General features: G+C 33.6%; 1 non-coding gene across 1 annotated transcript; it reads right to left on the bottom strand.

Moving 5' to 3' along the window:
* On the bottom strand, positions 1–73 carry TRNAK-CUU. The gene has a single exon. It is a non-coding gene; the product is annotated as a tRNA-Lys (tRNA).
* Positions 74–12,714: the final 12,641 nt, after the last annotated feature.

Raw genomic sequence — 12,714 nt, 5'->3', positions numbered from 1 at the left:
CGCCCGCAGTGGGGCTCGAACCCACGACCACAAGGTTAAGAGCCTTGCGCTCTACCAACTGAGCTAGACGGGCTGTTTGAGATTTAAAAAATGCAATCGACAACTCCACATTTTGTACATTCTTTTCTATCTCCCCGAAGAAGGACACCATGTAATTCATGTCATGAACCATCGAAATGAAAAAAATAATAAAAAGGTAGAACGTTGAATCCCACGAGGTGTGTGATCCCCACGTGAGCATAAACACGAGCTCCCTGATTACAGAATTAGCCTACTGAGACAGTGATATCCACTTTACAAGTCATAACTTTGTTGCTCGCTGAACTTGGGGAAAAAATCAGCACCAATAGTCACATTCTCATATTCTTCCCAGCTGAAAAATTATATGGAGTATCTATGTTCGGGGTTGAGATTCTGGATAAGTGGGGGCGTGTCATTACAAATTTTGTTCACGTGGTGCACGAAACATGATGCATGCGAGGCTTAGAACTGAGGAGACAGATATTTCATATTCTTGTACGCACAGATTTTGAATACCATAAACAATTCATTTACATGCAAAATATCAATACAGCGCGCAGTTTTAGTATTTGGTTGTCTTGGTAACCGAATAGAATAGGAGTCCTCCACGTTTTTTTGCCAAATTATTTGTGTTGATATGATGATATCCTCCACATGTCACCGATTGCATATCACAAAATTTGTTAAAAAAGATCAAAATCAAAAAAATTTAAGTAAAAAAGACATCTAAATTTTGATATTACAAAAATATTTTCGGAACTTACTAGGGAGGATTCCTTCACAATACCCGTACCAAAGCAACCCTATAAAGCGCGAGTCAGACTTCCACCAACCCATTTCAAAATATGAATATTGTTAATCGGGCACTTTATGACGGATGGGATCGGGTTGCTGGTTGCCATTTTAGATCCGTACATTCACCCCAAACGCCTTTCCATCCCAAATCTACGTCACCACAATTGGGGATCAACGGCTGAATATAAAAAGTACAAAAATAAGTAGGGCCTACTTTACCTACCCACAAACCAAAACCAAACACTATTATTTTATTGTAACCCAAAGCCTGAAAAGTTAGTGTTATACGTAATTATCAATTAAACAAAGAGCTGTGCAGTGTTATCAAATTCTCAAATCCCAAAGTTAAGTGAGAAAGAAAAGTGGAGAAAGGTGTCTCACCACCATCACTACTAGGCCACCAACCACAGCCCACCTAGAAAGTCAGTAAGCCACCAACTTTGGCCACATCATTTTCACTGGAAAATATTTCTTAGATCAAATTATCTATTAAATCAATCTATTAAACCATAATTTCAAAAGAACCTGTAATTGGGAATATGGAAACTAATTGGGATATAGCTACGTGATAAAATAGGAATCCTAATATCAAATTTGGGTCATCCCTTATGTAATTACTTTTTTTATTTCTAATCTAGTCCTCACTAATCATGTTTAGTGGTTAATAATAATTAGTAAAATCTTAAGTATTTGGGGATAGATTAGTGTGTATTTTTATTTGAATTTGTGTGAGAAGTGAGAGTAGAAGGAGGGAAAAATATTTTTGGGTGGAATTTTTTTTGTGAAAATGGAAGATGATTGTGAGGAGAGAATTGCAGCTGCTGAATCTTTAGCTCAACTACAACAACAATCATATCTTCAATCTTCGGTTAATGATAATAACTCACAATTGGAGTTATATGCTGAACCAACACCCTTGGATCATGATTTTCGTGAGCATGAAGTGTTTTATGAAGAACCAACCCAAGAAAGTAAACATGTTCAACATACAAGCAACCCCAACACACAGGTAATGCTTCAAAGAGGTTGAAAACTTGATTATTATTTTTTTGAAACCGCCATTTTTTTCTCTGAAAAAGCTTGGTGCCGGCATACACGTAGTATGAATACCACGCCGGAACACCCATACCCGGCATGGTATTCATACTATTTGCATGCCGGCACCAAATATCCCCCATTTTGAATCAACTGCCGGCGTGGTCTTCAACCACAAAATACATGCCGGCATGCAGTAAACTTTTTTACCTACCACCGAATATTCCCTGGAATATTCAAACCGGCATGGTTCGCTCGTAACTTTCCATGCCGGTACCACAAGAAAAACATCCAGAAGTTAAATATTTTTGAACTTAAGTACCAACGTGGTATAAAAGTAATCGAGAACACCGACACAAAATCCCGGCATGGTTTGAAAATTAAGTACCATGCCGGAAGCGTCTACCGGCTTGGGACCTTACTTATTTAAGAATGCCGGTACCACTAAAATAACATCCAGAAATTAGTCACTTTGGTAGTAGCTTACCGGCGTGGTTTTAAATTTATCGAGCATTTCAGCGCCTCTTTCCGGCTTCAACCCTTGTGTAACGAGCATGACGGTATTACCCATTCCGGCATTTATGTTCAAGAAAATACAATGCCGGTACTTTTTAAAATTAAGTCCTCTTTTTCAAGTTTATTTACGAAATGCCGGAACATTAGTCTTGAAGGACGACACTTGTTTCCGACTTTGGTTATTTTGGCGGAAGTGTCGTCGAGCATGCCGGAACTAGTATATTTATCAAAATCCAATGGCGAAATTATGCAAAACTATGCAAGAGTAAGAAAATCAGAATTCCGGCGTGTATTCAATAAAAAATTTAATGCCGGAACTGCCCATAATCTACACAGAAACTTGGTCATTTTCATCCATTGTGTCTGGCATGGTTTTGGATTAAATTGTTCTGTGCCGGTACAAATGGCGGCATAGAATTTAAATTGATTTTTATGCCGGAACCAATACCGGTGTTGTGGAACTTAAACATTTGAATGTCGACGCTTCTCGTATAAAGAAAACTTACAGAGACAACCTTTTACTGGAAATCTAAACATGTTCAACATAAACCAAACAACTGAATCGTGCTTAAATGTTCTTCACCAAAGTATCATAAACCAAAAGTAAACCAAACAAATAAAGAGTTCAACTAAAAACACAGCTATAGAGTTCAACAATGTTAGAAATTGTTCAAAACATAACAACCACCATCCAAATAACGAAACACAACTATAGAGTTCATCACTTGGTCTTTTGCTTCTTGGAAACGGGCACCTTTCTTCTTTCCCCAAACAAAGTTCTTTCACTTGGGTCTTCAATTTTATCAAGCTTTTCCACGACTTCCTTCATTTCTTCAAGGGATATCACCTCTCATTCCTCGTACTTGCAACCTAACATCTTCTTCAACTTGCCAAGCCGACGCTGCTAGTTTCATACATACACCACATAATTAGTATATATATGCTAATATAAAATTATGTGTACACTAAACTTTTAAGCAATTAACAATACTTACTAGCAACCCAACGGTCTTATTAAGTTGGTTCATCGTGGGTGGTGTCTCTATAGGAGTTGGAACGGGGGGGTTTTTCTGGGGTGGAACTTCGACATCTTCCGGGCGCACGATAAAAGGATGTGACCATTATAAGTAATTACCAATGTAGGCGGGATCATCTTCGTCACCGTTGATCGCAATCTCCCAATTACTAGTATCTACCAAACGACGCGGTTCTCTATCCCTCCAATGTGTTGGTTCTGGAATTGGATCATACTCTACCCTCAACCTTGTGGAACTTGTCATGGTAACAGAAAGGTCAAGATGATACCTTTCAGTAGAGGCTGTCATGAAGGAGGGTAATTGCTTGTATCCAAGTTTCCGTATCACACTTCGAGGATCATCCATAACGTATCCCTTTGGGTGGAACAAAGACCCATTGTAAAATGCAACGTTATAAGACCTTAAATATTGGCGGCTTTCTCTAGCCTCCTTGTAAGGATCGAACACAACATCTTTGGTAGTCATCGCGTCCAGAGCTAATCTCATTTTTATCAGTTGATGATCGTTACCGGGCTTCGGATGGTTGTTGAACTCGTATCTCTTGGCTCTAGTCTCCTCGGGGTCATCAACGGGATTAAACTTCAAGAAGGGGTTGTCCTTGAATAATGTTGGGAAATGTTCATAATCCCGCACCTATACAAATATGAAATGATACATATAAAAATCAGTAAATTTTGTTTCTAAGTTCATGAAAAGGGTACATGTGAACAATATAAATAAGAACATAAGTTTAAAAAAAAAAATTACCTGGAGTAGTGTGAAATTCCCGACAAATTGGTTTAGAGGCCCTTATCATCTCCGTCATCAAATGTTCCATTACCACGGTGCCCCAAGAATAGATAAAGACGCCTTCCAACGGATCCAAGTATTGAAGGTAGTTTGAACTAACCTCATTGCCACTAGTGTCAGGGAATACCCTAGTGCCCAAGATGAATAACATGTACGCAACATCTGTATAACTAATCTGTAAGGGGTCCCATCCATCCTTCAAACTTCTTTCCTTTGAGTTTTTAAACTTCTCCTTAAGCAGGGTCAGCTTGATGGTCTTTGTCCTACTAATCTTAGATACATAGAAGTTTTCCACATAAGTTTTGTAGTCCCAACCAAGCAACATTTTAGTAAGCTCGTGCAACTTCGTCCATTCTAGCTCAAAAGAATGATTATATCCTTCTGCAAGTGATTTGCCGGTAACACTCAGGCCTATAATGTTCTGAGCATCATCAGGGATCAAGGTCATCTCGCCAAACGGGAAGTGCATGGTATCTGATTCACCATGATACCTTTCGACGAAGCAATTGACTGTCACAATATCCGGCTTCACATAATTTTCAACCAAAGGATATAGACCAGAATCCTTAACTATTGCTTGAACATATTCATGCTCCTTAGAAAAATCCCAATGAGCCGCGGCTTGGTTTCGGCAAACACGCACATCCTTCGTATGATCCTACAATTAGGAGATATTACGATTAACGTATTTTGTATAAATACAAAACAATACATATGCACGAGATATAAATTCTTACATAGGTTTGATATATAGTACGATCCCACGAGTCCTTGTAGCCAAATAGATACCCCGGATCATAAGAAGATGCGCCCAAAATTTTACCACGATCAAGGTCGGATATCATGTCATCAACATGAGGAAGGTGCGAACCTTTACCTTTAACTTTTCCTTTGCCTTTCCCCTTGCCTTGTGTGGGTTGTTGACTTGGACCAACTTCTTCCACTACTCCTTGACTTTGGTTTGCTAATTGAGTTGGATCAATCTCATTATCTTCCTCCTCACTTTCCTCTTCATCTTGCTCATCTTCCTCCTCAATTGCTCCGATAGATTCACGGATTACGAGTTTACTATGGTCACGACCACTCTCCCAAACTTTACCTCTTGTATCAGCCCCCAATCGGATTTTGTGACCTTGGTATTTCCCTCTAGGAGGCACAGACTGAGGAGTATCAAGACCGTCCTTCCTTCTTTTCTTAGTGACAACATCTTTAGCTTTTCCTTTGTTAGCATCCTTTGATTTAGCTTCATTTTCTTTAGATCTATTTCAAAAGAAGCACGAAATAAATATAAGACAACTAACTTTCATTTCTAATACCGGCATAGATACACCACATCACGACATAGAATCATCACTACCGGCATACTGAAAAAAAGTATCGGACATGCCGGGAGCTAATACGGGCATGGTAAATTCAAACGATTACATGCCTGGAGTAACTACCGGCATTGAGAAATAAATTTTTAGGATGCCGGTACACTATAGGAAATTCCTGGATAAGAAAACACCAGTACCGGCAGCTACGTAAAATAAAAACAAATGCCGGAACATAGTAACGGCATTGAAAAAAAATTGTCGAGGATGCTGGTAGTAGTTCTAAAGTTTCTGGATACCAAAACTCAAGTACCGGCATGGAATCTAACCTAAAATGTACGCCGGTACAAATAAAAAAATCCTAAGGTTTTCTGTTTATTTGAAGCTTACTACCGGCGTACTCGTAAAAGTTCAAATCAATGCCGGTACTAGGTTCAGAAGTGGTGTTCATCCTAAATACAATACTGAAACTAAGTTCCGGTGCGGCTTCAACCTAAATTAGATGTCGTAAATGACTACCGGTGTGGTCTTCATCCTAGATTGAATGTCGGTACTGATTTCCGGTGTGGTACTCATACAAAATTGAGTGCCGGAACTACTGAAACTCAACTGTTTCAGTTAGGGTTTCGCGATTTTTACCTAAACCCATAGCTACAAATCGATTGAAACACTAATTAGACAGTTTTAAATGACTTACCTTCTCACAGAAGCCATATTTCTGAGTAGTTGATCGTCCGATAACTCTTCTTCTTCGTGTTCTTGCTCTTGAGCAATCAAAGGAAGCCTTTTCTTTAATTTCTGTTGAGCAATCGATTTTGATTTCGATTGGACATCTGATTTCTTTCTTGGAGGCATTCTTATGGGTTGGTTTTAATCGACGAAGAAATTATTGAATTAACGATTAATCGACGATGAAGAACGATGAAGAAGATGAAGAAAAAAATTTCGAAACCCTAACTTAATGAGTGCAGGAACTGATAGTGTAGAATGGGGGATAAATGATTTGGTTTTTGATTTTATGTTTTAGTTGAAAGGGTGTAACAGTCTTTTCATAATGTTTTTAAATTAATCTAAGGGTGTTTTAGTATTTTCGGCCCAAAAAACATCCCTTATCAGACACCTTTAGTTGGAGGAAGTAATTCATATCCCCAATTAATTTCAATATCCCCCAATTGTGCGTTCTTTCAAAAGAGATTAGAAATAATTATATCACCCAATAATCCCTTTAATTTCCTTATGGGTGGATTAAATTTATTAAAAGAAGGTGATCACTGGAAAAGTGATAATTTTTACATAAAAAAAAAAGAACTTCCAGTAGTAATAACTGATCACAGCTTTTTAATTACTGCACTTTACACTTTGCATAAACTAGTCGTACCAAGATGCGATGCCTATGTTTTAGTTTATCATTTTAACAACACCAAATTTGATGACAACGATATTTGTTTTCTCGTAGAATATTAATATTCTTATCTGTATTCATTACATAGAAAATTCAAAAAACTTTCCAAATATTTAAATTTTACAAAAAAATCCATGTATGTTTTAAAAGATTTCAAAAAATTAATATATTATTTTAAAAATAGCATTTTTGTGAATATATAAATATGTAAGGTTAGATATTTAAATATTGATTTAATGTACATTTTTACCCTTTAATGTGTGCGGAGTGGTAGTTGATATTGAAGGTCATATTTAGTAATATCAGGGTTACACCAAACATTTTTGTCATTTTTTGACCAACCAAAATACCTTTTTTTTTTTTATATTAGTAACATTAGAGTAGAAGTTGGTTTATATTTCTTTTACCATATAGTTTGACAATTTTTTTCTTCGCGTCATAAAGTACACTACGGCTCCAAAAAAAATAAAACCCAAAGTTTACTCTTCGTAACCCTGCTTTTCTTATTATGTCATTCCCATAATGAAGACTTAACACTATCAGTAAATACCCAATCATGTCCAAGAGAAGCTAAGAAATAATTCCGAACTTCTGAAGTCTCAAAACAACGAACAAAAATGTGCATATTTGTCACCACTTTCAAATACAAAATAAACACCTATCTGAATTTATTTCGCGCACTCTGACTAAGCAATCTATAAAATAGTAAAGACATAGCAAACAATTTTTTTTATTTTTTGGGAAAATCTTATTTTATATGAATTTCTTGTAATACATGATCTATATCATCAATTTAACAATTTACGTTACAAAAATGAAAATAAAAATTCCCATTTTTTTAAATTATTTATATCCATGTATGAAATTTTAAAATTAAATCTCTGCATAAATGGAGATAGTTTATTAGTTATCTAATATTTCCCATATTATAAACCTTAATAAATGTCTAACTAAGACTGCCACATATGAATTTTAACATCCACTTTTAAGAAAGCGCTTACAGTTTTCTAAATATATATTTCTTTATTGCTTTTAAATAATTTAGGCCATCGATCTCTCATTTCTCCCCGATATATGTTGAAAATAATAATATTGGATAAATATAAGAGTATCATCATAATTTAAATGTAAATAAATTATGAACCTTTGTGTTATTTATCTTCGGTATTGTCATTCCAATTTGGAAGTTTCTTGAGTTTTCCTTAAAATTCGCATAGTTTTGATAAAACTTCCCCATTTTGCTAAAACAGAAATGTTTGATCTTATATTTGTTGAAAAATATTGTGTGTACCCATTACACTGGTAACTGAAAAAGTATATGCTATGATCATGTAAACCTGTGAGAGCTAACGTACACTTTTGTTACAGTGAAGTTTTAACAACACCAAATTTGATGATAATGATATTTGTTTTTCCGTATAATATTAATATTCTTATCTGTATTCACTACATAGAAAATTCAAAAAACTTTCCAAATATTTAAATTTTACAAAAAAATCCATGTATATTTTTAAAGATTTCAAAAAATTAATATATTATTTTAAAAATAGCATTTTTGTGAATATATAAATATGTAAGGTTAGATATTTAAATATTGATTTAATGTACATTTTTACCCTTTAATGTGTGCGAAGTGGTAGTTGATATTGAAGGTCATATTAGTAATTTCAGGGTTACACCAAACATTTTTGTCATTTTTTGACCCACCAAAATACCTATTTTTTTATATTAGTAACATTAGAGTAGAAGTTGGTTTATATTTCTTTTACCATATAGTTTGACCGTTTTTTTCTTCGCGTCATAAAGTACACTACGACTCCAAAAAAAATAAAACCCAAAGTTTACTCTTCATAACCTTGCTTTTCTATTATGTCATTCCCATAATGAAGACTTAACACTGTCAGCAGATACCCAATCATGTCCAAGAGAAGCTAAGAAATAATTCCGAACTTCTGAAGTCTCAAAACAACGAACAAAAATGTGCATATTTGTCCCCACTTTCAAATACAAAATAAACACCTATCTGAATTTATTCCGCGCACTCTGACTAAGCAATCTATAAAATAGTAAAGACATAGCAAACAATTTTTTTTATTTTTTGGAAAAATCTTATTTTATATGAACTTCTTGTAATACATGATCTATATCATCAATTTAACCATGTTACGTTACTAAAATGAAAATAAAAAATTCCCATTTTTTTTAAATTATTTATATCCATGTATGAAATTTTAAAATGAAATCTCTGCATAAATGGAGCTAGTTTATTAGTCGTCTAATATTTTCCATATTATAAACCTTAATAAATGTCTAATTAAGACTACCACATATGATTTTTAACATCCACTTTAAAGAAAGCGCTTACAGTTTTCTAAACATATATTTCTTTTTTGCTTTTAAATAATTTAGGCCATCGATCTCTCATTTCTTACCGATATATGTTGAAAATAATAATATTGGATAAATATAAGAATATCATCATAATTTAAATGTAAATAAATTACGAACCTTTGTGTTATGTATCTTCGATATTGTCATTCCAATTTGGAAGTTTCTTGAGTTTTCCTTAAAATTCGCATAGTTTTGATAAAACTTCCCCATTTTGGTAAAACATAAATGTTTGATCTTATATTTGTTGAAAAATATTGTGTGTGCCCATTACACCTAACTGAAAAAGTATATGCTATGATCATGTAAAACTGTGAGAGCTAATGTACAGTTTTGTTACAGTGAAGTTTTAACAACACCAAATTTGATGATAACGACATTTGTTTTTTCATATAATATTAATATTCTTATCTGTATTCATTACACATAAAATTCAAAAAACTTTCCAAATATTTAAATTTTACAAAAAAATCCATGTATATTTTGAAAGATTTCAAAAAATTAATATATTATTTTAAAAATATTATTTTAAAAATAGCATTTTTGTGAATATATAAATATGTAAGGTTAGATATTTAAATATTGATTTAATGTAAGTTTTTACCGTTTAATGTGTGCGAAGTGGTAGTTGATATGGAAGGTCATATTAGTAGTATCAGGGTCACACCAAACATTTTTGTCATTTTTTGCCCAACCAAAATACCTATTTTTTTTATATTAGTAAGATTAGAGTAGAAGTTGGTTTATATTTCTTTTACCATATAATTTGGCAATTTTTTTCTTCGCGTCATAAAGTACACTGCGGCTCCAAAAAAAATACAACCCAAACTTTACTCTTCATAACCCTGTTTTTCTTATTATGTCATTCCAATAATGAAGACTTAACACTATCAACAAATACCCAATCATGTCCAAGAGAAGCTAAGAAATAATTCCGAACTTCTGAAGTCTCAAAACAACGAAGAAAAATGTGCACATTTGTCTCCACTTTCAAATTCAAAATAAACACCTATCTGAATTTATTCCGCGCACTCTGACTAAGCAATCTATAAAATAGTAAAGACATAACAAACACTTTTTTTTATTTTTTGGGAAAATCTTATTTTATATGAACTTCTTGTAATACATGATCTATATCATCAATTTAACCATGTTAAGTTACTAAAATGAAAATAAAAATTCCCATTTTTAAAAAAATTATTTATATCCATGTATGAAATTTTAAAGTTAAATCTTTGCATAAATGGAGATAGTTTATTAGTCGTCTAATATTTCCCATATTATAAACCTTAATAAATGTCTAACTAAGACTGCTACATATGATTTTTAACATCCATTTTTAAGAAAGCGCTTACAGTTTTCTAAACATATATTTCTTTATTGCTTTTAAATAATTTAGGCCATCGATCTCTCATTTCTCCCCGATATATGTTGAAAATAATAATATTGGATAAATATAAGAATATCATCATAATTTAAATGTAAATAAATTATGAACCTTTGTGTTATGTATCTTCGATATTGTCATTCCAATTTGGAAGTTTCTTGAGTTTTCCTTAAAATTCGCATAGTTTTGATAAAACTTCCCCATTTTGCTAAAATATAAATGTTTGATCTTATATTTGTTGAAAAATATTGTATGTGCCCATTACACTGGTAATTGAAAAAGTATATGCTATGATCATGTAAAACTGTGATAGCTAATGTACACTTTTGTTACAGTGAAGTTTATTTTTCCTTCTTCGTTATTTCATATTTCATGTTAACACGTTTTCCCTATTAGGTTTTTCTGGTATATAAAACAAGTGAAAAGAGGTCTAAGCTTTGCAAACAAAATTGAGAAACAAAACTGTAATAAGAAAGTTAAGAAATAGAAATCAAGTTTTGTTATGGTATCGTAGGGAGCTTCATATTTTTGATTCGAAGCTCTGAAATAGGTTACATCCAATTTTAACTCTTAGATATTCTAATGGCATCTGGTAGTTCTTCAGCCCCACCTTCTTCAACTGATTCTCTCGTTCATACCACATTAAGTTTCAAGTCTCGGTTTAAACTCACCTCTACAAATTACCAAATTTGGAAATCCCAAATTACACATCTTCTGCGAAGCTAAAACTTGTTTAGATTTGTTAATGAACCATTTATGCACCACCTATAAAAAATACATCTCCAACTTCACCCGCTCCTGCTCCTAGTCTCGATTATGAAATTATCTCGAATTCATTTCCTGGTTAAATCAAGACCAAGCCATTCTTTCGTGGTTTCTTAGTCCCCTAACTGATGAATCTCGTGCTCAGATTCTTGGTAGTAAATCATTTTGTGAAATTTTAAAAACCTTGGAAAAGGATTAAAATGCTTTAACTTGTTCCATATCGATGCGGTTAAATACTGATTTGCAGAATTTGCGTAAAGGATCACAATCGATGCAAGTTTATTTCAACAAAGCTAGATCTATCTCTCCCCAACTTGCTCAGATTAATCGAGTTATTTTTGATGAGGATTTGGTGTTTCATAAACTTCAAGGACTTCCAACAGAGTTTAATTCTTTCAAACTAGTGTTAGTACTTCGGATGAAATTTCTTGTAATGATCTGGATAATTTTTTTTGTAATGATCTTCCTGGAATTATTCAATCTAAAGAATCTCGTATGGGTTCTGAGGTGAATCCGGACCTCACTACTACTTTTCTACATGTTTTTTTTAACATTCATCTGGTAGTATTTCTCAACGTTCACTTGTAATTCATCTGTCTATCAATCTCCTACAAATATATTTAAAGGATATTCACCTTATTAATTTCCTCATCACGTGGAATCGCTTTCATAGAGTTTTTAGTTTTAATTGAGGTGGTTTTCGCGGTTGTCGAAATATTTTTCATGGTAATTTTAGAGGCGGTAGATATGGTTGTGCTGGTCATTTTTTTTTCAAATATTTATCCACCTACACATCATTATGACTATTATATAATGCCAAATATATGCTAAACCTGGACATGTTGCATATGAATGTCGACATCGATTTATAAGGACTTACAGATCTATCCAGGCACATCATACTGTTGTTGATGAGTATTATGATAATTATTATCAGAATTGTTGTTTATTGAACCTGGAGAATATGAAATTTACAAGAATGATCATGTATTTTCTTATTCTAATAGTTTGGTCCCTGATTCAAGCGCTACATATCACACTATGTCGGACCTTGCAAGTCATAATATCCGCTAACCTTATGAAGGGTATGATCAAGTTTTTGCTGGAAATGGATCGGGTTTTAACATCGTAAATATTAACGACTCTGTTTTTAACTTTCCAACGCTTCATTTACTTTGTCAAATATTTTGCACGTTCCTTCGATTACAAAGAGTTTATTATCTACAATCAGTTCATTGGGGATGATAATTGCTATTTTGAACTATA

Source organism: Papaver somniferum, chromosome 11, assembly GCF_003573695.1.
Source record: "Papaver somniferum cultivar HN1 chromosome 11, ASM357369v1, whole genome shotgun sequence".
In the NCBI taxonomy this organism is placed as follows: Eukaryota; Viridiplantae; Streptophyta; class Magnoliopsida; order Ranunculales; family Papaveraceae; genus Papaver; species Papaver somniferum.
This window is presented reverse-complemented; position numbering and strand designations above follow the sequence as displayed.